Source organism: Natator depressus, chromosome 2 (genome assembly GCF_965152275.1).
Source record: "Natator depressus isolate rNatDep1 chromosome 2, rNatDep2.hap1, whole genome shotgun sequence".
Classification (NCBI taxonomy): Eukaryota; Metazoa; Chordata; order Testudines; family Cheloniidae; genus Natator; species Natator depressus.
In genome coordinates this window covers 102977698-103005636 of record NC_134235.1, presented here as the reverse complement: position 1 = coordinate 103005636, position 27939 = coordinate 102977698, and the positions used below count along the sequence as shown (strand labels likewise).

General features: G+C 43.9%; 1 long non-coding RNA gene across 1 annotated transcript; it reads right to left on the bottom strand.

Annotated features, from left to right (window-relative positions):
- Positions 1-2764: 2764 nt before the first annotated feature.
- LOC141981487 (uncharacterized) lies at positions 2765-16330 on the bottom strand. Its single transcript, XR_012637795.1, has 4 exons — positions 16255-16330; positions 14895-15144; positions 3389-3539; positions 2765-2890 (listed from the first exon to the last, which is right to left on the bottom strand). It is a non-coding gene; the product is annotated as an uncharacterized LOC141981487 (long non-coding RNA).
- Between the last annotated feature and the right edge of the window lie 11609 nt (positions 16331-27939).

Here is a 27939-nt window from a genome sequence, read left to right as displayed (position 1 = left end):
GTCTTGTTCTGTGCATAAACTCAGGAACAGCCTTTCACTGTTTTGACAGGCTCTGCTCACCAACCCAAGGTTCAAATAGACTTGCACCTTTTAAGAACACTGAATTGACCCACATCTTTAGCTGAAATATATTCAAGTCTCCTCAAAATAAAATACCTCGGTCCTGCATTCTACAGGGGAAAGAAATACAGTGTGTCTCAGAAGTCAGTGTAAATCAATTCATAGCTCTGTTTTATAAACCTGACGGTGCTTAGATATAATGAAGTAGCTAGAGCGTACTAGTTGAAAATGTTCCTTTTCATGCAGCTATTTTTGTAAATCCTAGTGCCAGCTATGCTGCATGCAGAATTCTGAGTGTGGCATTGCCAGTCTCCATGAAATTACTGTGAGGGAAACAAAAACATTTTATATGTTTTGCCGTCGCACTTTTTTTTTCTTCTCCACCTTATAAGGTTGGCATTAGCAAGGTGCTAAAAAAATTGTGCTCAGATTGACAATATGCCTTGCCATGTGTTAAGACTTTTCTTGGCAAATTGCAAACATTTCAATTTTTGTCATAACTGCCACAAACATGACAGATTTGTTCCTTCATCAGTAGCAAAGATCACTCTCGTTACATTCTGAAGTGGAGCTAAGATGAGCTAAGGCTTCAACTATGCTAACAGGGTATACTAATAAAAAGAAAAGGAGCTCTTTGTGATAAAATAACTTGCCTTAGGTGTATTTACTGTCCATTCTGTCTGCAATGTGTCAAGAATAATTTCCAGTCAGTTTTTATTTGAAAATGATCCTAAAACCTAAAAGGAAAGGATGAATGGAAAATTAACTCAAAGAATTGTACTATGCACCAACGGGATCCATTCATTTGCTATGGCAAAGACTGTCAGACAGACTAATCTAGTGCTGGCTGAATTTTGTTCATTGATAAAGTTTTATCATAGATAAGTGGGGTTTTGTCAAAAATGAATTATTTTATGAAAAAAGTATTTGACAATTAAAAAAATCTCAAAATGAAAAATTGGGGGTGAAATCAATTGTTAAACAAAAAGTATGAAGTAGTGAAGAAATTTGTACTCTCTATCAGCTTGTAACTTTTATCTCCTTTTTTGCACTTAAAAAAAGGGATTTTTTTTTAAAAAAAGACAGAATAAGGGGGGAAACCCCTTCTTTTCTCTCACTTTTTCCCTACTTGAAAAATGTGGAAAAAAGTAAAATAAATAAATTTTTTAAAAGTGAATGAAAATGCAGGGAGGACAGAGTCAACACTTTCAAATGGTCCCTTCCCCACTTCCCCCCAACCCTTACCCCAGGAAAAATAAAAAGTAATTTATAAAAAATGTGACAGAAAATGTTAATTATACAACATTTTCTGTTAATGGATTTATAATTAATATTTATTATTTCTATAGTGTAATAGAGGAGCATGGTATTTTGCAGACAAATTTTTAAAAAGAGGGGTCCCTGGCACAAAGATCTTATTTCCAAGACCCTGATCTGGTCACCCTTACTTGTGAAAATGCTCTTTACGCAGACAAATGCCTCCAAAGAAATCAATAGACTTACATGAATATAGATTACCCACATTGTAACCCAGAATTTGACATTCCTTCGTGTAACCCCAGACTGTGACAGTACTGCAGTCAGCCATCTTGTATGTTCATTCACTGCTAGCTGCCAAACACCACATAGCTAGGAATAATCTTAGCCCTGAGAGGCAAGGCTGCGCAGCTGCATGTTTTGCAGTTCTGCTAATCAGAATGGGAGGATGCAACAGGGAGTTAATGTACCCTGAAAATAGAAGGAATGTTTGGACAGCCGACCTTGGTTTTAAGTGCCTCTGACACCTTTGATATGTACATTTTATTGTTGTTCCAATGAGTTTTAAATTGCAGATGTTTGATTTTTGGTTGAGGATTTTTCCTTTCTTGATGATCATGTTGTGTGAATTAATGGTCTTGGAGCAAAATCCTGCTCTGTGGTGTATTGGGGCAATAAGGAATGAAGAGAACACAAGGAGCCTCTTTGTTCCTCTCCCAAACAAATTTGCACTGCAGTAGGGCAGTATTGAGGAAGAGAGGCGATACTCAGTTCAACTAACACATCCACTGTCAAATTATGGCCCTAAGGAGCTGTGGCTTGGTCTCTACTAAACTGTAGGGGGCGTACTCTCATTTTTGAAGGTTCAGTAAGGTGTGATCAAGAACCTGTCCCTTCCCTCTCGCCCAGGGCATCTTGTCCTCCTCTGAGTTTTCAATTAAGATAGAGAAAAATTCAGAGGCAGCCCTTTTCCATTTTAATTTGCATTCTGTTGTTATTTTGGAGACAAATATCAAAGCTACTGCAATGCTATTATACCAAAGGATCTATGAATGTTATGTGGAGTGCATCTAAGTTTCCTGACATCTGATGTTAGTTTCATGTCAAGAAGCTCTAATGGGGCTGCTGTGAAAAATTATAACAAACCTGCCCAACTGTAATCTTTCTGTGTCACTGTTGATAATTCTTCAGCAATATAGTTCCTCACCTATTGCATGAGTTATGTCTGCCAAGTTTTTGGCCATTCACAGTATTTTCAGATACGCATGGATGATATTTTAATTACTAGCCATGGAATAAAATAATGAAGATTTGGCAGCTAACCAGAGTCAAGGCTGTTCCTGGCACTTGACATGCACATGATGCACCAATAACCCTCTAACCCTTTATGTTGCAAATAGCTGCTATAAAACAAATGTGTAGTAGTGAGTAAAATATAAAACAGTACCTGTCTAATGGATGGGCTTCAATGAACTATCCGGCAAAAAAGGAAAATAGAATTTTGGCTTCAGGTCTTTCACCATCTGGACCTGGTAATTTACTAGGTTCTTCCTTTCATTTTTAATGAACTGAACTGAAATCACAAAAACAACAAGGAGTCCGGTGGCACCTTAAAGACTAACAGATTTATTTGAGCATAAGCTTTCGTGGGTAAAAACCCCACTTCTTAGATGCATGGAGTGAAAATTACGGATGCAGACATAAATATACTGACACATGAAGAGAAGGGAGTTACCTCACAAGTGGAGAACCAGTGTTGACAGGGCCAATTTGATCAGGGTGGATGTAGTCCTACCCCCGATACTTGAAATCACAAAGTTGTTATCAGGCTCTACATTGTACAATCAAGACAATGGGTTTGGTTTTGTTGTAAAAATATCAGAGCAATTGCTAAATTGATGTTTGTGTCAGGCAGGCCTGTTGCATTTGTGATGTGATTTTAAAAAATGAAAAATGTGTGTGGGTACGAGGGATGGTTCCAAGGCACACATTTCAGATCTACATCTGAACTATCCTGTGCAAGCCTATTCCTGATAGATACGATAAGTAGAGCATTGATTAGCAGACTCACCTTATTGTGTGAATGTCAGTCGTCCCTTGGGAAAGGTTGGTCCTAGCAATGACTGATAGGTCCAGCATTGATGTAACTTTGTGTAACACACATGACATGAAGAAAAGTTTGACCGTCATTATCCTCATAACTGAGACTCTTCACCCACACACTTTAGAAAGAATAAAAGAGCCAGTCAAGACACAGGAAGAGAATTGATAGAAGATTGGGAGGTGGGGTGGAAGAATTGCATTGTAATCGAGCTAGCTTGTGCGTTTCAATTTCAAATTACTGTACATTAATAGAAAACTCCTCTGGAGTTGTTATAATAGAATCCTACTGCTGCTGTTTATAGTATGAACTGATAGTAGGTAGTTACTGATGTTAGTGGCAAACAAAAGGGTAGTAAAGATAGATGCCTCTTGTTTGTGTGACCTTGAATAATCAATTAGTAAATTATCATTTAGTAAGTCAGTATGTAATAGGATGGGGCATGACATCCCAGCCAGTACCGGATTTACCATGGCGCCGGGCCCACGGTCCAAAGCGGCCCCGGCCCAGCCTGTTCTTCTCTGTCCCCCGTTCCCCGCTCTCTCCTGTGGGGGCAGCGGGCAGAAGCTTGGTCCTGTCGGTTCCCTCAGCAGGGCAGGCTCCACCGGCAGCCAAGCTCCCCACAGCGTGCTACATTCCTGCCCCTCTCCCTGCCGCCAAACATCTGTTTGGTGGCGCCAGAGAGGGGGAGGAGCGGAGCCACAGCGTGCTCGCCACTCGGGGGAGGAGGCGGAGAAGAGGCGGGGGCGGGGCCTTGGGGAAGGGGGTGGAATCAGGGCATACGCCCTCCTGCCGTGAGCCACACCCCCAGCCCTCTGCCCTGACCCCTGCACCCCCCTAGCCCCAATGCCCTGACTCCTGCACCCCCTCACACACCCCCAGCCCCCGTCCTGACTCCTGCACCCCCCCACACATACCCACCCCACCCACATTCCATACCCTGACTCCTGCACCCCGTCACACACCCCCAGCCTCTGTCCTGACTCCTGCACCCCCCACACATACCCAGCCTCCCCCACACCCCATGCCCTGACTCTTGCACCCCCACACATTCACACCCCCACTCTGAGCACCAAAGGGAGCTCCTGCACCTGCCCCCACATTGCTACCTGCACCCCTCGCACCAAATGGGAGCTGCCCCAGGTAAGTGCTCTACACCCCAACCTCCTGCCCCAACCCTGAGCCCCCTCCCTCACCCTAGCTCCTGGCCAGACCCTGCACCCCAACCCCCAGCCTGCTCCTGCACCCAAACTCCCTCCCAGATCCTGCACCCCCACCCCTCAGCTCAGTGCAGAGAGAGATGATGAGAATGGGCTAGAACCAGGGAGAAGGTAGGTACCTGCTCTATGTGGGCAGGGGTGGGGGGGGGTTCTGTTTACCCTCTCCCCAGCCCTGCTGTGCTTGCAGCTTACCGCCGATCCCTCCCTTGCTCCAGGGACCAATCCTAGGTCCCGCCCCGCTATGCTTTTGCCCCCGGCCCCTGCTTTGCTCCAGTCAGCAGGGACTAATCCTCTCCCCATGCCCCACTGTGCTCATCTTGCCCCTGGCCCCTGCCTCGCTCCAGCTGGGGACCAATCTTTTCCCCCCACCCCTCATGTCCCGCTGTGCTCCTGCCCCTGGCCCTGCCTCGCTCCAGCTGGGGACCAAGCCTTCCCCCTTCACCATGGCCTGCTGTCAGGGTGGATAAAAATCAGTGACTAAAAAAAAATTTAAATTTGGATTTTTTTTTATTTAAATCAGATTTTTGAGGAAAAACCCTCTCTAAAGATAGTTTTAATTAAGATACATTATATCTCATAATGGAATAGGGATTATAAATTCTAATTCTATAGTATGAGACAATATATTCATGTAATGTTTAAGAAAAGTTTTGTAAATGAGTTCAAATAGTTCATGGATTAGGGACCCAATCTTAATGGGGTTCCACAGGCTTCTGCATAGATTATTTAGGTTAATCTTTCTATCTACCCAATGGGACTCGGTGCTCAGTCTAGAACAGGGGTGGGCAAACTTTTTGGCTTGCGGGCCACATCGGGATGCGAAACTGTATGGAGGGCTGGGTAGGGAAGGCTGTGCCTCCCAAAACAGCCTGGCCCCCGCCCCCTATCCACCCCCTCCCACTTCCCGCCCCCTGACTGCCCCCCTGAGAACCCTCGATCCATCCAACCCACCCTGCTCCTTGTCCCCTGACCGCCCTCTCCAGGGCCTCCCACCCCTAATGCCCCCCGGGACCCCACCCCCTATCTAACCCCCCCCCCGTTCCCGCCCTCCAGAACCTCTGCCCCATCCAACCGCCCCTGTTCCCTATCCCGACTTTCCCCCCCCGAACCTCCGCCCCATCCAACTGACCCCTGCTCCCTTTCCCCTGACTTCCCCAGGACCGGCTCCCTTACCATGCCGCTCAGAGCAGCATGTCTGGCCACTGCGCCGCCCGGCCAGAGCCACACATGCTGTCGCACTGCCCTGTAGAAGCGCGCAGCCCTGCCGCCCAGAGCACTGCCCGTGCGGCAGCTTGGCTGCAGGGAAGGGGGAGCAGCGGGGGAGGGGCCGGAGGCTAGCCTCCCGGGCCGGGAGCTCAGGGGCCTGGCAGGATGGTCCCATGGGCCGGATGTGGCCTGTGGACCGTAGTTTGCCCACCTCTGGTTTAGAAGATACCATCAGAGATGCCTGTTAACAGAAAACATGTTTTTAAATAAATAAATAATATATAAAGGTGAAAAATAACAGACCTCAACTCCACTGTCCCTCTGCAAATTTGTGTACACAAAGTCAATCCCTCACCTCTCTTTAAAAGTGAAAAGTTTCAAAAAGTTCAATGAATAGAACATTGTTGGGGGCGAAATAGATCTGGACAAGGAGAAGAAGTCTGGAGATAAATGTGAGAAGCGAGGGACATATGCTTTTTTGTTAAAATATTATGTTTGCTGTTGAAGAAAAAAAATCCAGAATACTTAACGTAGTTGTTTTAGTTAAATAAAACAATTTAAATGTCTGTCTGGTGATGTTCTCTTCCTAATGCAGAATGGCAAGAAAATCCTCCAAATATTAATGATTAACCTGTTGAATTGGAGATAGTTCACCTCCCAATAACTTCATAAATATCTACTTCAATTATCTTTGGTAAATGAAATAACCAAACAATCATTCATTTTCTGATATAGCTGTAAAACTCATCGGAAAAGTTTTCAAAATAAATCACTGTTTAAAAATGTATAGTGTGTACCTTCCAAAAATGAAACCTACATCTATCTCTGAGTTGTGAAGAATATGTATTAAGGTTATAACAACCAACAAGAATGCACTTTTATGTAGAAAACCATGATTAAATCGAGTCTTCCTGACTAGTGATTTAAATCATGATTTAAATCAAATCCACCCTGCCTGCTGTGCTCTTGCCCGTGGCCCCTTCATTCCCCAGGGGGGCCCACAAATATGTTTGGTGCTGGGCCCACAGAAAGTTAATCCGGCCCTGATCCCAGCTACTCATAGACTGAAGAAGTTGTTTCTATGAGTTGTTGCTATTTTGGGAATCCAGCTAGCTGCAGAAGAGTCTAAACTGGAGAAATGGTCTGAAGTAAACAGGATGAAATTCAATAAGGACAAATGCAAAGTAGTTTGCTTAGGATGGACCAATCACTTGCACACATACAAAATGGGACATGACTCCTAGGAAGGAGTACTGCAGAAAGGGGTCTGGAAGTCATAGTTTTGTCACAAGCTAAATGTGAGTCAACAGAGAACACTTGCAAAAAAAAAAGCAAACATCATTCTGGGATGTATTAGGAGGAGTGTTGTAAATAAGATATGAGAAGTAATTCTTCTGCTCTACTCTGTGCTGATTAGGCCTCAACAGGGTAGAGTATTGTGTCCAGTTCTGGGTGCCACATTTCAGGAAAGGTGTGGACAAATTGGAGAAAGTCCAGAGAAGAGCAACAAAAATGATTAAAGGTCTAGAAATCAGAAATCAAGTCCTGGCACAAATTAAGCACTGCTTCCAGCCCTATGATTCTATGAAAAGAAGAAACCTGATACTGCAAAGTGTCTTGATAACTGCACAGCAGGGTGAGTGGTTTTGGCTAGATTTTCCTAGTGTTTCCCTCATCCCACTAACAACATGTCTTTCTTGGTTGGTCTGACCTAGTTGTATTTCATCCAGGCCCCGAGCTTACTCAAGTACTGGGACTGCATTTGATGTGACAAATAGATAGAGTTGAGGTTTGTCTGCACACTTTTAACACTTGATCTGTGCCAGAGTGTATGTTGAATAAGATAGGAGAAAGAATCCTTTGTGGTCTTCTATAAGTGAGGGCTGTAGAAGAGGAGAGGAAAATTAGAAACAGGGCAGTAAATTGGTGACATCAGTTACACTGAGCAACAGCTACTGCTCTTGATTATTGCATGCTCTAGAGTGGGTGAAAATTTGCCATTCTTAACTGAAGTTTTTGTTAGCACAGGGTGAAGAAGCTCATAACATCTATCCCTCTGCAGACAAGATAGGCATGGATGTGAGTCATATGTGGACGTTTCACTATCATTCAGTGTTTCCTGTAGAATTAAAGGGCTGAAATCCTGAGAAAGAGGCAATTGATGTGTATCCCGAGAGACAATCCTGAGTATGGGAGATGTTGTCTATAAAGGAGGCTAACAATTCCTCCCAGGGAATAGTGCTGAGGGTGCAGTTCTGGGGTCTGAGTTGAGGCATTCTGGTTTTACAAACCAGTTCACAGTCTGGAAATGCTTTGGGGAGCATGACTTCATAGCCGCTGAGACAGTGGAGAAAGATCTCAGTGGCTGTGGTGTAGGCTTGTAGGATTCCTTGTACTATAGCCTGTCTGAGTCTGCTTGAATTTTTAATCAGATGCGTATGGAATCATAGAATAATAGGGTTAGCAGGGCCTGCAAGGGTCATCTAGTCTAACCCCTTGGATTTGTTGTGTCTAAACTATCCAAGACAGATGGTTATCCAGCCTCCTTTTGAAAACCTCCAGTGAAGAAGGAGCTTCAGACTCCTTTCTTTATTATTCTTCTGTCATAGATTATCTGAGAACCATGTAATATAAAGGGGCAGTGTGGAAGAGGAGGCATGTTGGTATCAGTGTGGTGATAGATACCATGGGTTTTCCATTAGCACGTATTGGACTACCCTAGGATAGATGATCCATGTTGGACCCTCTTATCACTGACTTCAGTCTGCAGACAGGGATGGTTCATGTGCCTTCTGTAACTGAAGATCAGGTCTATCATGTGCCTTACTGTGTTGTGCTAGGGAACAGCCTGAGGGGCACAAGCGGAGCTCACTCAGAGCCTGCAGGGTTTCCTGGATGTGGTAATGCAGGCCAGATCAGAGATCAGGTCACAGATAATGAAGGGCTTATTGACAATGACCTATGAGAAGACAGAGTTGTGGATGGTGAGTCCATGTTAGGGCAACCTTTGATGGTCCTCCAGAAGCCTGGGAGGTGGCAGGTGTTTAAGTCTCTCTGCCACTGTGTTGGGATAGAGCAGTGAAAAGGGGCAAAGTTGATGTAGCTGTCGTGCTGCATAGTAGGTGGATGGTGGTTTTTTGTTTGTTTTTGGGGATGAATGAGTGTGGGAGGGAGGAGAATGAAACAGATGGGTGGAGAGGTTGATGCTTTCCTTTAGGTGCCTGTGTGGTGTTGGGGTGTGTCCCTACATAGGCCCTGAATGGGTTAATGTGGGCCTGAGAGGCTTATTATGTTATCTGGCTGCACCTGGAGGGACAGCCAGGCTTAACTGATCGTGAAGCTCAGCTGGGCAAGAGCAGGCTGTTTAGTTTAAAGAGAGGAAGTTTGTAGTGGGAGGGAGCTGGGCCTGAAGGTCTGGTGAGGGGTGCTGGGCTGAGGTGGAAGGTTTTCTCACCTCTGGAAAATCAAGAGCTTAGTAGCGAGGGAGAATGGGTACAAAGTAGAAAAAAAGAAAAGAGTAGAAGTGAGACTCAGATTATGATGATGATGATGACGACGACATAGGCAAAAATGCAAACCTGAGCAAAGAAATAAACCAAAATGTTAAAATTATAAGATCACTAGCAAAGGAAATAAGAATAGGTGATGTTAACCCTGTGAAAGTAGCTGACTGGATTGAAAAAAGCATAGGAGACATAGTAAGAGCCTGAAGGTTGCAAGACGGGGATCTTTTAGTTGAATGTAAAAACAAAGAGCAGGCTGATAAACTACTGAAAACTAAAACTTTAGAGAAAGTTAAAATAAGTTGCCAGCTATCAAAGTACTTCCCCAAAAGGAAGGGGGTATTATATGCGGTACCACTGGAGTTGACCAATGATGAGATAACTAAAGTAAGGGAATAAATAGTCTTTAAAAAAAAAAGAGAGGTGAAAATAAGCCATCAACAGCTGTACTGATTGCATTTAAGGGAGGGCCTTTATCTGAGAAAGTAATATTTGGATATCAGATATTTAGAACCAAGCCATATATCCTCACTCTCATAAGGTGTTGTAAGTGCCAGTGGAATGGGCATGTAGAAAATGTTTGTAAAGGGAAAATGAGATGCAGTAAATGTCGGGATGAACATTCCTATGATAATTGTATAGAATGGGCAGAGTGTAGTTACTGTGGTGGGAATCACCCTCTGGCACATAAAGGATGTATTGCAGCAAGACAAACTAAAGAGATACAAAAGACAAAAATTGTTAATAACATATCTTATGCAAAATATGCAAGGAGACTCCCAATCATCAGATGGAAAAGGAAGAGAAAATTAGCACAGGAAAAGGGGAACTACAGATACAGCCTCATTCCATAACGAATATGATCAACACTGCAGAAGGAACAGATGATATATTAACTGTGAAAAAAGAGGCTTATTGCATTGAAGATAGAAATGATAAATTGCACATTGTAAACAGGGAGAAATCAGAAAAAAATGAAAATTATAGCAAGGGCAGTGGAAAAATACGTATATGTTATAAATCTGTCAGTGGACTGTATTCATGAAATATTGAATGAGGGTAATGGTGAAATATGACTGGAATGGGAATCACAATCTTTTATTGGAATGCAAGAACTAAAAGAAAATATATGGGAAATGAGAACTAAACCAGATATCTCACGTATCTAAGAAGCATGGTTGGTTGAAATTTTGTTTTTAAAATTTCAGGGTATATTGTGTTTAGGGAAGACTGAAAACTAGGTAGCGGAAGAAGAAGTGTTTTAACTTTCATAAAGGAAGGATCAAACTACATAGAAATACCGAATGAAAAATAAGTCTCAGACAGAACGCTGTTGAGATCCCAATGCAGAAGAGAAATATTTCTTTAAGGATTTATAATATCTATAACCAATGTGGGAAATTAGAAAGCTTGGAATTACAAGAAATAGTGATGAACTCTAAAAGATCACGTTATATGTGGTGACCTAAACCGCCATAATGAGTTGTGAGGAAGTAGGACAACTGATAGTAATGGCACATGCTGTCATAAACATACAGCTAAGGGTAGCATAAAATCCCTCCTTTACCTGTAAGGGGTTAAGAAGCTCAAATAGCCTGGTTGGCATCTGACCAAAAGAACCAATAAGGGAAGAAGATCCTTTCAAATCTGTGGGGGGAGGTTGTGTTTTGTGCTCTCTCTGTTGTTCTCTCTTGGACAGAGAGGGACCAGGGTGGGAAAAACCATCTCCTAAAACTCTACCTGAAATAAGCATCCAAGATTACAAAAATTGTAAGTAATAGCAAGGAAATGCATTAGCTTATCTTTTGTTTTAGCTTATGAATTTTCCCTATGCTAAGAGGGAGGTTTATTCCTGGTTGTTTTTTTTTTGTAACTTTAATGTTTTGCGTAAAGGGGAATCCTCTGTGTTTTAAATCTTATTACTATGTAAAATTACTTTACATCCTGATTTTACAGAGGTGCTTCTTTTACTTTTTCTTTATAATAGAGTTCTGTTTTTAAGAATCTGATTGTTTTTTTGTGTCCTAAAAAACCAAGGGTCTGGTCTGTGCTCACCTTGTTTACCTATTTGGTTGGTATATGATTTTCAGTACTCCCCAGGGAAGGGGGTGAAGGGGCTTGGGGGGATATTTTAGGGAAATGGGAACTCCAAGTGGTCCTTTTCCTGAATCTTTGTCTAGCTCACTTGGTGGTGGCAGCAGTACCATCCAAGGACAAGGAAGGATTTGTGCCTTGGAAGTTTTTAACCTAAGCTGGTAGAAATAAGCTTAGGGGTCTTTCATGCAGGTCCCCACATCTGTACCCCAGAGTTCAGAGTGGGGAGGGAACCCTGACACATGCCTATAGAAGTTTATAGATGAAAACAATCTAGTGGTTTTAAATGATGGGATCCCATTTAGATTTAATGCAACAGATGGTAGGTTTTCTTCCTTAGACCTGGGAGTTATAACAGCAGATATTGTAAGCAAATGAAGCTGGGAAATACATAAGGAAGGAGTATGGAGTGTGCTCCCCACACTGGCCCTGCAAGAGTTGAATTAGGTCAGGTGGGCCCAATCAGCTAATTAGTCTGAAAATGGGGGCACTTTAGGCTGGAGGCCGCTAATTAAAGAGAAGCTCACCCATGAGGGACAGGCAGGGCTTCTACAAAAGACAGGAAATTGGAAGCTAGGGAGGGGCTGTAGGAAGGCAGGCTGTAGTTGCTCCCTGAGAGAAGGGAGTTGGAAGGCTGGCAAACCCAGAGAAGGGAGAAGCCAAGAAGGCAGGAAAAGGCTCAGGGAGAAAGCAGCACGGTAGGACAATGCAGGCCTTGGCTGCCAACTGGAGGGCCCCTGAACTGGAACCTGGAGTAGAGGGCAGGCACGGGTTCCCCTACCAGCCACTGGAGATGTGGTACAGGACAGGCAGAAGACAGTGGACTGCCTGGCTGGCTTGTCTGGGAAAGACTTTGTTACATCACCCACGGAAGGGGAATACTTAGGGTGACCCAGCTGGAGGGCTTAGTCATAAAGAGGATGCTGCAGCTCCTGGAAGCAAGAGAGAGGCTGCAGAGGAGAAAATGACAGGTGTAACTGCTGGAAGGGGCATCAGCCTGACCAAGCAAGTCCCCAGAACTGACAGGAGGTGGTGCCATCCAGCTGTGAGTAGAGTGACTCCATTACAGAGCGATCATTTCTCTATACATATTACTTTTCAAGGACAAGGTAAGACTGAAGGTAATGGAAAATTACCCACCTGGAATTTTAAGAAAGCTAGTGGGGGAAGGGGTGTTACATGGTATCTGTGAGGAAGATTGGTGCCTAGTCCCTGACCTCCTCGCTCTCCACATCAGTTCATCTCTAATAATTACTTTCCAAGCAAATTAGCAATAGGTTTCTGTCGTAAAAGTTTTAATTAATCCCCTGGATAAACTTCAAACTGTTGACTGTGGATTCCAATGAAAAAAGACCTAAGCCTGAATCACCTAAGCAGCTGAAGGGGGAGACAGGCCACAGCAGAACCTAGCCCAGCATATTGCAGCACTGCCTGAATCCAGTCAGTCTGTGAGGGATTCTATCTCAAAAGATATTCATGGCCTCTATAAAGATGTATGAAAAATAATCTACAAAAGACTACCATTGAAACCAGTGAAATTAAAGAAGAACTTGCCTTCTTAAAGCTTAGACTAAAACTGGAAGAAAAACAGGAGGACTTAGAAAACAGATTTCAAAGAAGCAACCTTCACCTCTTGGGTATTGCTGAGAGTCTAGAGTGGAAGGATATTAAGTTTTCTTCAGAAGTTGCTCTGTGACACATTTAAATTGGACCCCTAGCTGCCTCTATTAGATATTGAAAGGGCTCATTGAAGGCCTTATACTAGAAGGCAGGAGTCTGACAAGCCCAGACCCATCATCTTCAAGCTGCTGAAGTTCAATGACAAATTAATATTAGTGAATGCTGCCAGAAAAGCTGAAACCCTGATGTACAAAGACCACAACATTTCTTTTTCCTGACTTCTCTGTTACCTGCACACTCTACAGCAGTGCTTCTCAAGCTATCTGATGTGGGGGGGCAGTCATTTTTTTCCAGTGTGCGCGCAGACCGGCAGCTGATGGCGTGCCGGTCCACGGACCACCACTTTGAATAGCACTGCTCTACAGCACCCACCTTTACCCAGTTCCTAGGGCACAAGCTGTAACTCGGTTCATTTAAGAACTCACCCTTATCCAATTCCCAGGGCTCAGGGCATACTCTTCTGTGGGTTTTGTAGCCCATAGGATTACTTTTCTAGCTATTATATCCTACTAATCCAGCCAGCCGTATCAAATAATATGTTTCTCTTTCTGAATTAATCCATTTTATTCTTATATTTTATCAGTATTAATTCCTATGAATTTTAGGATGTGTTGAGGCATATGATATGTTTCCTAATAATTATACATAGAATACGTTTTGCTGAAATGCAAGAAGCCTACCGGCCTGTAAAATGCGCTATATAGCTAAAAGTATAATCAGTTAAGAGTAAGTCAACATAAAAGCTGGTAACCTTTGGCACAATAAGAATGGTCCCTGAACTTTGGGGAACCAAAGGGAGGAATTGTACATAACACTGAACAGGTTTATCCGGTATCTACAACCGGTTGGTAACCGCAGGGTACACCACAACTTGGAAGTCTCCAAGAGAGCCTAGGTTGGCAGTTTTTGGAGTGAGCTAATCCTTATTAATATAGAGAGAGTAATAATAATCCACTAACCTATAGGATAAGGGTACCCATAAATTTCTTAGGGTACGGAAATAAGATTTGGGTATAGTAGGTTGGGCCTGAAGTACATAGCGTCAGGATCCCACAAAATACCTTGTAAGGATATCATATGGAAGGTTTTTGTTTGCTTGCTTGTTTTCCCCCCCCCCCCATCTCTCTTTGAGCTCTCTTGTAGTCTTTAGTGCCTTCTTTTCTTTATTCGTCTATAGACTATAGAAAATCTTTTTATCCACCTATCGTTCTATCAGCTCAGCTTGTGCAGTATAGTATAACTATTCAACATTCCTAACTATTGGGGAAGCCAGCACCATCGTGTTATCGGGCATGCCATTAGTAAGGCTGGTCCTTCACCTCCTATTACCGGGTCCTCAAGAAAGAGTGAGAGTATGTTAGGTTAATATACATAATGTTACCACCAGGAGTTTTGGAATTCTTTTACTGTTTTGCAGTTATAAGTTTCATAGCTTTTATTATTCTTTTGTTAACCTCAATAAAATTTTTATCAATTTGGTATTGTCCTCAGTATAAGTGTTTTTGCCAGGCACCCCGAGAGTCCTCTCCTAATATAGAACTCTCTGAGTTCTCATCCTGTTGTCTGGATTGGACAAGAACCTATAAATCTTCTGGTTGGATGCGATCAGTGTCGAGCCATAACAACTAACCCAACAAATTCAGGTCAACAGTTTGCAGGACCTTCTACCAGTGAAAGAGCCTTACACAGCAATATCTTTAACCTCTATTTATTAACAATGACCAAGCAGAATACACACACCAAGCATACACACACCAAGCATGCTGTGCTCACCAATCCTGATCACGGAGGCGGTCTTTCCCTGTTGGCCAGGCAAGGTCAGTCTCATCTGGGTTCTGGTTGCTGCATGTCACAGTCGTGCATAGGCTTCTAGCACCTCTGATGTTGAGCTATGTCTTGGAGGCGAGTAGTTCTTCTTCCAGGTATTTTCTTATTCTTTCTTTTCCTTTTCTTTCCTTTTCCCAGCTGGTCGTCTTCTTGGACCCCCAGTTTATATAGTGAAACGAGTCCTGCCTAGCTATACCTTAACCAATCATTTTACTAAAATATTACAAAATAATTCTTTGACCAATCCTAATATAGTGCAAAAATAATTCTTTAACCAATAATACCCCACCACCTTAGCTGATTTTAAACTTGCATAGTTACTTATGCAACAGACAGAAACAATGAAAGAACCAGACAGAAACCATGCAGATAAGCAATAAAGAAGTGGGGACCAAAAAGGCAAAACAATACAGAAGTATAGATTTCACAGTCAAAACTCTTGATAAGTGATTCCTTGCCAGAGAGAGTGCTATCAATCAGTTTTCTTTAAACATCTTAAGATCTGTTTCTTTATCTGGTGGTGGTGGGTACTCTTAGGACAGGAACACATTCTTAACAGTCCGATATAACATTGTTTTAATGTAATTTAGATGGACTACGAGGATGTGACTTTCTGCTGCTTCTCTCATGGCTGCTGCTCTCCTAATAATGCTGCAGAACAAGGCCTCAGACTTTACATCTCAGCTGAGTTTAGCAAAAAGAGGGCTGCACTCAATGGCACAAAGCAGGAATCAGCAACCTTTGGCACACAGCCCGTCAGGGAAATCTGCTGGCGGGCCGGGCCGGTTTGTTTACCTGCAGCGTCCGCAGATTCAACCCATCGCAGTTCCCACTGGCTGCGGTTCACCGTTCCAGGCCAATGGGGGCTGCGGGAAGCAGCAGCCAGCATGTCCCTCGGCCCACGCCGCTTCCCGCAGCCCCCATTGGTCTGGAACGGCAAACCGCGGCCAGTGGGAGCTGCGATTGGCTGAACTTGCGGACGCTGCAGGTAAACAAACCGTCCCAGCCTGCCAGTGGATTTCCCTGACGGGCCGTGTGCCAAAGGTTGCCGATCCCTGGCATAAAGCAAATCCTGAGGGGGATCAATGTCAGAACAGCATCAAGTAGCCATACACCTTCACTATGGATTTAGCAGGCTCCACAAGATTTTGCATAATCCCCTCTGAAGTGTGGCAGTTACTTCAAAGACTGAGACCAGATTTGACCAAAAATAGCAGAATGTTACTTTCTATCAAAATAATCCATATCTCAACTTAAAAAATCTGTTTTTGTATGTATGCTTGTATATAGGGTAATATTCACTTACATGATCTTCCAACACCTAGGAAATAACCAGCTTGGCCGAACTCTTCTGTTGATCTCCTTTGGAACTGAGCAAAAACAACAATTGTATAGCACTGCAATGCATAGATTAACAGTTTAATGCTAAACTGGGGGAGATAGCGCCACCTAGTGACTGAAGTACTAAGAACACAGGAACATAAGAATGGCCATACTGGGTCAGACCAAAGGTCCATCTAGCCCAGTATCCTGTCTTTTAATAGTGGCCATTGCCAGATGCTTCAAAAGGAATGAACAGAACAGGACAATTACCATCCCCAGTCATCCAGTTCCAGCTTCTGGCAGTCAGATTTAGGGACATCCAGGGGATGGGGTTGCATCCCTGACTATCTTGGCTAATAGCCATGGATGGACCTATCCTCCATGAATTTATCTAATTCTGTTTTTAATCCACTTATAGTTTTGGCCTTCAACGTCCCCAGGCAACAAGTTCTAAAGGTTGACTATGCGTTGTGTGAAGTTCTTCCTTTTGTTTGTTTTAAACTTGCTACCTATTAATTTCATCAGGTGACCACTGGTTCGTGAGTTATAACACTTCCACATTTACTTTCCTCACAACATTCATAATTTTATAGTCCTCTATCATATTTCCTTTTAGTCCTCCCTTTTCAAAGCTGAAGAGTCCCAGTCTTTTTAATCTCTCCTCATACAGAAGCTGTTCCATACCCTAATCATTTCTGTTGCCCTTCTCTGTACCTTTTCCAGTTCTAATATAGCTTTTTTGAGATGGGGTGATCAGAACTAGGTGCAGTATTCCATGTGTGGGCATACCATGGATTTATATGACATTACTGTTTTATGATCTATCCCTTTCCTAATAGTTCCTAACATTAACTTTTTTGACTGCCACTACACAGTGAACAGATGTTCTCAGAGAACTATCCATAATGACTCCAAGATCTTTCTTGAGTGGGAACAGCTAATTTATATCCCATTATTTTGTATGTGTAGTTGGGATTATGTTTTTCAACATGCATTACTTTGCATTTATCAACATTGAATTTAATCTGCCATTTTGTTGTCCAGTCACCCAGTTTTGTGAGATCCCCTTGAAACTCTTCCCAGTCTGCTTTGGACTTAATGATCTTGAGTAATTTTGTACAGTCTACAAAGGTTTCCACCTCCCTATTAACACCATTTTCCAGATCATTTATGAATATGTTGAACAGCACTGATCCTAGTGCAGATACTTGGGAGAGCCTGCTATTTACCTCTCTCCATTCTGAAAACTGACCATTGATTCCTGTCCTTTGTTTCCAATCTTTTAACCAGTTACTAATGCATGATAGGATCTTTCCTCCTCTCACAAGACTGCTTACTTTGTGTAAGAGGCTTTGGTGAGGGACCTTGTCAAAGGCTTTCTATATCCACTGAATCATCTTTGTCCACAAGTTTGTTGAGCCCTTCAAAGAATTCTAATAAATTGGTGAGGCATGATTTCCCTTTGGAAAAGCCATGTTGAGTCTCCCCAACAAGTCCTGATAATTCTGTTCTTTACTATAGTTTCAAACAATTTGGCTAGTCCTGAAGTTAGGTTTACTGGCCTGTAATAGCCAGGATCACCTCTGGAGCCTCTTTTAAAAATCAATGATATATTAGCTAGCATCCAGTCATCTGGTTACTCCTGGGGAAATTCTGTGCCAAAACAACTAAAAATTCTGAGCAGAATATTTTAAAATTCTGCATATATTATTTGTCAAAATAACACAACATAATTTCAATTATTTTGGTAATTTATTTCAAAATGCCTGTCAACAAGTAGGTCTGTAGCAATACAGACTATAAAAATTATTCAGGAAATGTTTTTAATTTCTTACTAGGCATATTAATACAAAACTTTGTGTAATTCATTTAAACTACAATACAGAAATGTATGTCCTGCATCTCTGAGAAGCAGTGTAAAGGCTTGGTGGAGTCGGGTAACAGAGGAACTGAAGGAGAGAGAAGTAATTGCTGGGAAGGAGCCTCGGAGTGAACCTGGAGGATTGTTGGGTGTGGGTGGGAGAAGTGTGGGTGGGAAAAGTATGGAACAGTTTTTGTGTTTTTGTTGGGGAGGGGTTGTTAGGGAATTGGGGAGCCTCCCCATGTGGACCTGGCTGACCCCAGCCTCTCCCATTCAGTCAGGCATATCTGCCCCTGTTCCCATATGTCCCTGCACCCCCACTCAGCCCTCACCCCCATGTACCCACTGCCCCCGTCCTCATGTGGCTCTGCACCCCCCCGCCCTCCCTGGTGTCCCAGCACCCCAACTCCCATTCAGCCCCCACCCCAGACTATCCCCCCCCCCCACTAGCCCTTATGAGCTCCATTCTGTGACCCCAAGCAGCCCCATGTATCTCAATCTTTCTGTCTATCACATATCCCATGCCCCCCTCACCTGGCCCTGTAGGCATATTGCTGTGAGAAAAGCAGCCTCTGTGCTCCTCCTGTCAGCTGATGGCTGCTACAGTGAGCCAGCTGCCCTTTGTTCTGGCACCACAGCAGCCCCTGGTGGGTGAAAGGCATAATTGCAGTGCCTCTCTGGCAGAATGTATTTTTGGGGGGAGAAAAAAAATCTGCAAGGGACATGAATTCTGTGCATGCGCACTGGCACAGAATTCCCGCAGGAGTATTTGTACAGAGGCTGATTTAAGTGATAGGTTCCATATCACAGTTAGTAATTCTGCAATTTCATATCTGAGTTCCTTCAGAATTCGTGGGTGAATAGCACCTAGTCCTGGTGACTTATTAATGTTTAATTGATCAATTTTTTCTAAAACCTCTTCTACTGACACTTCAATCTAGGACAGTTCCTCATATTTGTCTCCGAAAATGAATGGCTCAGGGGTGGGAATCTCCATCACATCCTCTGCAGTGAAGACCCAGGAAAATAATTCATTTCTGCAATGGCCTTATCTTCCTTGAGTGCTCCTTTAGCACCTCAATCCTCCAGTAGCCCCAGTGATTGTTGGCAGGCTTCCTGCTTCTGATGCACTTAGATTTATTTATTTTTTATTTGGCTGTTTTTGTGTCTTTTGCTCTTGCCAGCAATATCTTCAGAAATGCAAGGCCAAACTCTTTGCTGGTGTAAATTGCCTCTGCTCCATTGACAGCCCCAGTATTGCCCATGCCAAACATTCAAAATCTGAGTCAGGCCTGAAAAAATCATGAGATTGGCTTAAAAAAATCACAAGATTTTTTAAAAAAATGCTTTTTTTTGTTTCTGGTTTTGAGACTTAAAAATGTGGCCTGCATATGACTTAAAGCTTTTCTCTCTAACTCTGAGGATTAGATGTGTACCTTTTTTTTTTTTTTTTAAATTAAAGATGAAATTCTTATGTAATCACTTGACTTCAGGAGCTGGGCCTTAAAGTAAAATACCCAATACCACAAAACTCTTCACTTCAGTGGACCTGTGGCAATTTAAATCAGCAGAGAATTTGGTCTGCAAAATGTAAATGATCTTAGAGATAAGCTTGAGCTACAGAGCTGAGATCCAAATCAGCACTTTCTCCATGGCATTCCACTCTGGGGTTTGATTTAGCACATTATAGATGGAGTAGTAATTATTTATTGTTTGCACCATGGTAGATAAGGGTGTCTGAGGTGCTTTTCATTCACTCCCTGCCTGAGAGTGTATAATTTTTAAACAAACAAACTCTTGTTCTTATTCAGGATCCAACTCAGGCTACTCCATATCTCATATTTGGCACTAACAGAAATTTTACACAATACCTCTTGTGGTTAAATATACTTTTCATAGCCTGTTCACTGTGAGAAATGTTTTTTTTTATTCTGTGATCTTTTCAAATACTGAGCATAATGGATGTAATTTTTGTTTTAAACAATGAGTAATGTCTCCTAAGCTGCAGCCTTAAGATAGCCTGCAATGCTCTCTGCTGTCTTCTTTAACAATACACCTCAATAATACACTAAGGATTTGAAACCAGCAAAATCTTTTACCCTTGACGTTACTGTGGTTCAGGCTATTATGTAAAAGATACTGAGATAATTCCAGAAGCACAGAAATGTTTTACTATAAAAATAGTATATTAACAGGAAAAGATGGGCTTACTGATATTTATTTTATTTCAGCGCTTGCTTAAAGTCAGTAACTCGTGATCTATCAAGGGCATATTCCTGATCTTTGGGGTCTTCCTGTATGGTAATTGGCTAAATTTCTATAGCTGATTAAAAGTAAGGCTAGTAGGGTCCTTTTGTGATGTCCACCAGGGTTCACTCTGGATTGAAAGATAGTTGTGCCGCTTTAATTCTCCAGTCTGGTGTACACTGTCCCCTGCTTTGCTGTATACGCTGCCACTCTGCCCATTCTCCCCAGCCTCTAGGATACATACTCCCAGACATATACCTAAATGCTATGCCCAGCCACTCTTGAATTACATATAGGGCAACACTCGCATATCCCTAGTCCCAGCCTTGCACCCCAGAAATGTAAGGGTCTTGTACTGCTCAGTTACTCACTGAGCAATACAAGCTCATAGTCTGTCATTTTAACAAAGAAATTACCATGCAGCAGCCTTAGTAACCTGAGTAGATTCCCCAACCCTTCAGTCAAAACCACACTGGTTTAGATAAAACATTAAAACAAGTTTATTAATGATAGAAAGATATGTTTAAAGTGATTATGAGTGGTATAGGTATAGAAGATCAGAATTGGTTATAAAAAGAAATAAAAGATAAAATTGCAAGCTGTTTCCTAAACTTTACCAAACTAAGATTTGAAGCGAACAGCTTTTCTCACCCCCTGGATGTTGCAGGCAATTCACAGTTTTTAATACACAGGCCAGATTCCCCTTCCCAGCCTGGGGCCAGTTTCCCCAGTTCAAAGTCTTTCAAGCAATTTTGTTTCAGTAGAGGTGGGGGAGGAGAAAGGTGGACAGGGATCGTTGTTCCCTCTTTTTATATTCTGGCCCTTTTTACTGGAAAAGTCCTTGAAGTGTCATGGAGTCAGGCTGCTCCATGGTGTAGGTGAGCTGCTGACTGTTCTTCAGGTGAATTGTAAATTTCTTGATTACAACTCCCCTGATGGTGAATGGCTGGTTAAACAGACAGTGGTCCCTTAGCACCTCGCTGGGTGTCGGCTACCCCTTCATCTCTGAAGAGCTAGACTGTGGGTGTTCCCCAGAATTACAATATGCTCCAGTAACAAACATTTAGCAAAATCTCATAACTCCATGTACAATGACGATACATATATTTTAACAGGACAATAATGTTCAACATCTTATGATTTTCAAATGATACATCACAAGGCATACTTTGTACAAAACATATCATAATTAAGGCTGTGAGTCTGTCACGGAAGTCACAGATTCCGTGACTTCTGTGACTTCTGCAGCGGCTGGTGCTGGCTCACGGGCTGCCCAAGCTGGGCCAGCAGCAGCAGTTTGGGTGTGTGAGAGGGGGCTCAGGGCTAGGGGCAGTGGGTTGGAGGGTGGGGGGGTGCTTACCTTGGGTTGGGGGGCTCCCTGGCATGGCCCTGCAGCTGCTAGGTGCAGGGGGCTCTGCACGCTACCTGTGCCCACAGGCCACGCACCCACAGCTCCCATTGGCTGCAGTTCCCAGCCAATGGGAGCTGTGCAGCTGGCGCTTGTGGTGGGAGCAGCATGCACAGCCCCCTCACTCTACCGCTGCCTAGGAGCTGCAGGGACACAAGGAGCTGGGTAGGGAGCCTGCGACCCCGCCAACCATCCCTCCCTCAGCATTAGTGGGGTCCCGGGCCACCTCCCCCAGCACCTGTGGCACTGCCGACCACCCTCCCAGAGCACCCACAGCCCCCCTGACCAAGTTTTAGTTAGGGGTATATAGTAAAAGTCATGGACAAGTCCCGGGCTGTGAATTTTTGTTTATTGCCTGTGACCTGTCCATGACTTTTACTAAAAATACCCCTTGTGACGGGTTCAGTCACAGAGACCCCCTTGGGACTGTCACCTGATGTGCTGAAATTACTTCTGAGTCCGTTGTCCCTGCCAGCTTGGGAATTCCAGAACCCTGTCCTGTTGAGCCAGACATGCTAGCCTGCTGCAACACAGACCCAGGGTCTGGTCCATGCCCCTAAAGCTACAGACTTAACTGAAAACAGCTCAGTAGCTGTCTCCAGCACCCAGTGAGATCCAAACCCCAAATAAATCCATTTTACTCTGAATAAAGTTTATACATAAATATAAATTTATAATTTATTCATAAATTGTCCGCGCTCTATAACACTGGTAGAAAGATATACACAGCTGTTTGCTCCCCCAGAAATTAATCACTTACTCTGGGTTTATTAATAAACAAAAGTGATTTTATTAAGTATAAAAAGTAGGATCTAAGTGGTTTCAAGTAATAACAGATGGAACACAGTAAGTCACCAAGCAAAATAAAGCAAAAACATGCAAGTCTAAGCCTAATACTTTAAGAAACTAATTACAGGTAATATCTCACCCTCGGAGATGTTCCAATAAGCTTCTTTCACAGTCTAGACTCCTTCCTAGTCTGGGCCCAATCCTTTCCCCTGGTACAGTCCTTGTTAATTCCAGCAGACCTCTCAGATGCTAAGCAAGGGTTTTCTCATGACTGGCCTCTCTTTGTCCTGCTCCACCCCCTTTTATAGCTTTGGCACATGGTGGGAATCTTTTGTGTCTCTGGGTCCCCACCCCCTCCTTCTCAATGGAAAAGTACCAGATTTAAGATGGATTTCATTATCAGGTGACATGGTCACATGTCACTGTAAGACCCCCCTAGTCTCCATTCTTCATTGGCTGGCCCCCACGTACACAGGAAGGCTTTCAAGTAACTAAGGCCATATACAACTGATTGTTTCTGGAGTACCCTTAATGGTCTCCACTTATCAAGTTTACAGCAGTGATACAAGTTTATATCTTATTCTTCTAACTCCAGCTATAGAAATAATACATGCAAACAAATAGGATGAACACACTTAGTAGATTACAAGCTTTCTAATGACAGCATATTCCAGTTATTTCATATTCATAAGCATATTTCTATAAAGCATATGAAGTGCAACGTCACACCCTCCTCCTGAACTTACTGCCAGAGACTTGGACAATGTCCATGGCGGAAGCAGTATACCTAAAATTCCTCTTTTCTGGACAGGGCATCTGCTACCCAGTTCTCTTTTCCTTTAATATGCATAATTTCCATGTCAAATTCCTGCAGGATCAGGCTCCAGCGTAGCAGTTTGGAGTTTGTGCCCTTAGTCCGGTTGAGTCATACCAAAGGTGAATGGTCAGTTAGAATCCTGAACCACCTATTAAAGAGGTAAGGCCTTAGTTGTTTGGTGGCCCACACAATGGCATAGCACTCCTTCTCTATGACAGAGTAATTCTGTTCAGCAGGGGCCAGCTTTTTGCTTAGGAACGCAATGGGATGGTTCTTGCTGCCCTCCTGTGTCTGCATCAGCACAGCACCCAAACCTGTGTCTGATGCATCAGTACACAATTCAAAAGTCTTATCAAAGTCAGGGCTGGCCAGCACAGGCTCTGCGGACAAGAGTGCTTTTACCTTATTGAAGCCTTTCTGGCATGCCTCTGACCAAAAGACTTTATTAGGTTGATGCTTTTTACATAAGTCAGTGATTGGGGAAACAATGTCACTTAACCCCTCCTCAAACCTCCTGTAATAGTTTGCCAAGCCTATGAAACATTGGACTTGCCTTTTAGTTTGGGGTACAGGCCATTTTATGATGGCTTCCACCTTAAGAGGGTCGGGGGATATTTTGATGACATTGCTGTATTCAGCAACACCTGGGGTGACCACAAGGAGCATCTGGGAATTGTGCTATCAAAGCTCAAAGAAGCCGGGCTAACTGTGAAACCTTCTACGTGCAAGATAAGGGACTTCGGCTGCCCCTATCCAGCCCTGGAGCACCCATGGAGTCGGTGCCTATGCTGCAAACCATTTAACACTCTGTTGACCAGTCTCTGGAAGGTTGCCCCAGCATTTACCAGACCAAAAGGTAGCACCGTAAATTCATAGAGCCGTATATCAGTGATAAAAGCTGATTTTTGTTGTGCCTCCCCCTCCAAAGGGATCTTCCAGTAACCTTTAGTTAGAGCAAAGGTACTGAGGTACTTGGCTTGGCTCAGAACATCCAGCATGTCATCAATTTTTGGCATGGGGTATGCATCTGTTACAGTGACAGCATTGAGTTTCCTATAGTCTACACAAAAACTTACAGTGCCATCTCTTTTGGGGACCAAGAGCACGGGGAAAGCCCATGCATTGTCAGATTCCTTAATCACTCCCAGGTCCAACATGCTTTCTATCTCAGCATGAATTTGCTCCTTCACCTTGCTGGTGGCCCTGTAAGGCCTGGAAGGGCGGCACTGTTTCCTTTTTTGTGAGGATTCTATGGGACAGCAAGTGTGTCCTCCCTGGTTTGTTGGAAAATACCTCACTGTACCTTTGCAGCACCGATAACACTTCCCCCTTTTTGACTTGTGTCAGCTCACTACCGAGTTCCATATTTTCCAGTGTTGACCCATCTTGGCATTCAGCCATCAAATCAGTGAGTGGGTGTGCCTCAGTTTCCCCTTCAACACAACAAATCATGTTTGCCCCGGCCACTCTACTGTGACAGGCCTTGAGTCCGTTTACATGTACCAGTTGGGGCACAGTATCATCAAGGGGCTTTTTAACACCCATGACTAAAATGTAGCCTTAATCATAATCCTATAACAGGAGTGAATATGGGGGTTCAGGGTGTTATTTTGGAGCACAGTGTGTCACAGCTATCTCACAATGTGCTGAGCACCAATCAGTAGATATTCACAACCTTGTTGGATCAGACCTTTACTGACCTAAATGGGGGGAAATTTTCTGAAGGTGGAAGTGTGCTCACCTTTTCCAGCCCAAGTGGTTTCCAAGATCTCTATCAAGCATTCTTACAACTATAATACCCACCTGCTGAAGTGAAGAAACAGATTGACCGAGCCAGAAGAGTACTCAGAAGTCACCTGCTACAGGACAGGCCCAACAAAGAAAAGAACAGAACGCCACTAGCCATCACCTTCAGCCCCCAACTAAAACCTCTCCAACGCACCATCAAGGATCTACAACCTATCCTGAAGGACGACCCATCACTCTCACAGATCTTGGGAGACAGGCCAGTCCTTGCCTACAGACAGCCCCCCAACCTGAAGCAAATACTCACCAGCAACCACACACCACACAACAGAACCACTAACCCAGGAACCTATCCTTGCAACAAAGCCCATTGCCAACTGTGTCCACATATCTATTCAGGGGACACCATCACAGGGCCTAATCACATCAGCCACACTATCAGAGGCTCGTTCACTTGCACATCTACCAATGTGATATATGCCATCATGTGCCAGCAATGCCCCTCTGCCATGTACATTGGGCAAACTGGACAGTCTCTACATAAAAGAATAGATGGACACAAATCAGACGTCAAGAATAACAACATTCAAAAACCAGTTGGAGAACACTTCAATCTCTTTGGTCACTTGATTACAGACCTAAAAGTGGCAATTCTTCAACAAAAAAACTTCAAAAACAGACTCCAGCGAGAGACTGCTGAATTGGAATTAATTTGCAAACTGGATACAATTTAACTTAGGCTTGAATAGAGACTGGGAGTGGATGGGTCATTACACAAAGTAAAACTATTTCCCCATGTTTATTCCCCCCCGTCCCCCGGTTCCTCAGATGTTCTTGTCAACTGCTGGAAATGGCCCACCTTGATTATCACTACAAAAGTCGTCCCCCCCGCTGGTAATAGCTCACCTTAAGTGATCACTCTCTTGTTGCAGTGTGTATGGTAACACCCATTATTTCATGTTCTCTATGTATATAAATCTCCCCACTGTATTTTCCACTGAATGCATCCGATGAAGTGAGCTGTAGCTCACAAGAGCTTATGCTCAAATAAATTTTTTACTCTTGACGGAGATTCCTAGGAGCTACTGTAATGCAAGTAATAATAAAACTCCAGGTTCTGGTGAAACACCTCCTCTTCCTGCAGTTACAGCCAGCATGGTCCCTGGGCCTAAGGAGAATGTACGTAGGTCCATATTTTTTGAAGATGGGGTAACTGAGGAACAAGACAGTCTAACAGGTTGTCAGAGGTTATATGGGAAGTTTGCAGCAGAGGCAGGAACAAAATCCCAAGGTGATAGATTCACATTTTATCCCCTAGACTACAATGCTGCTTTGATGGGATGTCCACTCCACACAGGACTGGAAGGGGTTAAGGTGGCCAGATAGGCCTATTAACTCCACAGGCTGTACCTGGTGGGGGAGAGAGGAAATTGATCACAAGCAGGTTCAGCTGGGCAGGAACAGGTGGGGCCTATAAAGCCTGGAAGCTGGCAACAGAAAAAAACTGCTGCTGGGAAATGGAGGTAACTCCTTGAGAAGAGGGTGGAGGGTTTGGCGCTGCTACAGCCAGAGAGAGGAAGGGAACTAGGAGTTGTAGGGAGCAGTCCAGGGAAGGAGCAGTGAGGGGTGGAGGAGGAAAGGTGTGAGGGTCTGTGGCCTGTAGCCTGGAGTAGGGGGCAGGCCTCAGTTCCTCTACCAGCTACTGAGGGCATGGCATAGACCAGTGGGGCAGTGAATGGGAAGATTGCCTGGGTCACTGTGGGAGTGACAGAATTGAAGGACTGTATGGTGGAACAGGGAATGCTGTGTGACCTAGCCAGAGGGCTGAGTCAGGAGAAGGCTGTCGTGATTCCTGGATGAGAGAGGAGCTGTAGAGCCGAATGAGAGATGAGGTGATGGCATACAACTGTGGGAAGGGGTATTGACCTTGAGAGCTAATTCCCAGAGTGACCAGGAGGAGGCATCAGACAAGTAGTGGGAGGTGCACCCTGTGACAATTTGGTGGAGTAAGTGGGCACTTGATCGCCCCTGAGGGAAGGGGATTGTGTGGAGGGTTGTATACTGAGCGAAGGGCTGTATGAGAGAGCCTCCCTGTTGTAAGGGGACTGTGAGAGAGACACTGTATGGCAGTTGTCCTGATACAAAGGGCCAGAGGTAGACTGTGCAGGACAAGTACCCTAGGGGGGAGTGAAGATGGAGATACCTGCAGTACAGGCTTTTGTGGCTGAGGGAAATTATCCTGCATCAGAATGCATCTGTCCTCCAGCTATAATTGGATGCCAGAACAGCCCTAGACTTGCTCTAGTTTACTCTAGGGCCAAAACTGTCCAGTCCCATAATCCAAGTGGTCATTGTTCTTATCTACTGATTTAGGCCCAGATCCAGCGATGAGTTCTGCATTGGCACACAGGTCCACCAATGAGGATCTCTGTGTGAGGTTGGCACCATGGGTGCTAGCCCAGGCCCTGGGGTGTGACAGTGGAGAAGGCAACGCCTTTCCCAAGATTCTTGTGGAGGAGTGGGGACGGGTTCTCTCCCTACTGAGAGAGAGACCATGAGATATAGCACTGAATAGCATGAGTGGCCTGGAGCCAGCAGTCATGGCTGACCGCTCCAAAACAGAGCTGTTAGTCAAAGAGGAGGATCCCACTGGGGCAAAGAATCCCCTTGGCAATCAGCAGGGAGAGGGGAGAAAACAAATTTACCCCCAATCTGTGGCTGGTTTCAAAAATATGTCTTGAAAGCAAATATTGTTCTTCCTTTCTGAATTAGAGAAGGAGTAATCATTATATACAAGAAT